The sequence below is a fragment of the Penaeus japonicus genome, unplaced genomic scaffold (assembly GCF_977035675.1).
Source record: "Penaeus japonicus unplaced genomic scaffold, GWHDUDI00000001_assembly GWHDUDI00000012, whole genome shotgun sequence".
NCBI lineage: Eukaryota > Metazoa > Arthropoda > Malacostraca > Decapoda > Penaeidae > Penaeus > Penaeus japonicus.
In genome coordinates, this window is record NW_028234414.1 from 32,789,648 (window position 1) to 32,790,926 (window position 1,279).

Sequence of the window (1,279 nt, forward strand, 5' to 3'; positions counted from 1 at the left end):
ATGTGTAGTGTGTATGTGTGTGTGTGTGAGGGTGGGTGTGTGTGGTGTGTGTGGTGTTATTTGTGTGTGTGGTGTGTGTTCTTGTGTGGGTGTGTGTGGTGTTGTGTTTGTGAGTGTGTGTGTCCTGTTGTGTGCGTGTGTCGTGGGGGTGTGTGGACGAGTGTGGCGGCTGGTTTTGGTTTTTGTGTGGCTTGTGTGTGTGTGTGGTTTTGTGTGTGTGTGTGGTGTGTGTCCGTGTGTGTTTGTGTTGTGTGCTGTGTGTGAGTGCTGTGTGTGTGGGTGTGGGCGTGAGAGCGAGAGAGCGGAGACGAGAGAGAGAGAGGAGAGAGAGAGTGTGTGTTTTTCGTGTCGTGTGTGTGTGTGTGTGTGTGTGTGTTTGGGAGTGTGTGTTGTGTGTATGAGTTTGGGTGTGCTGTTTTGTGTGTGTGTGTGTGTGTGTTATAGTGTTGTATCGTGTAGTCGTGTGTGTTGTGTGTGTGTGTGTGAGTGTGTGTGTGTGTGAGCTGTTTTTGTGTGGGGTAGTGCTCAGTTTGTAACTGAAACGTTGTCGCTGTGTGTTGTGTTTTTTTTTAGTGTCGTTTGTGTCGTTTGTGTTAGTAGTGGGTTTTGTTGTTAGTTTTGCGTGGGTGTTGGGGTTTTTTCGTGTGTGTGTTTGTTGGTTTTGGATAGTGTGTCTTTATGTTCATATTTGAGTAGGAGTTTTTTTATTGAGTGTGTTGAGTTAGTGAGTTACTGTGTTTGTTAGTTTCGTGCTTTATTTTGTGTTATTCATGTTATATAATCAAATTTGTTTTTTGTTCCTTTTTTTCATATATATATATTTATAATTTGTTTAGATTATTTATATAGGTGATGTTTCTTTTGATTATATATTATATATATATATATATATGTAGATATATTCTTATTTATATATATATTTATATATATAGATGTAGATGTATATATTTATATTTTTATATATATATATATATATATACTATTTTATATGTATATTTTTAATACATAATATACTATATATATATTTATATATAGATATATATATATTATATATAATATTATATATACATATATATATTTAACACAACAAATATATTTTTATATATACTTTTTTATAGATATATATACTTTATTATTTTTATTTTTGTGTATTTATTTCTATATATATATTTTTTTTATTATATACATATATATATTTATATTTATATATATTATATATATCATATATCTTATATTATATACATGTATATACCACAAATATGTTATTTGTGAATATCAT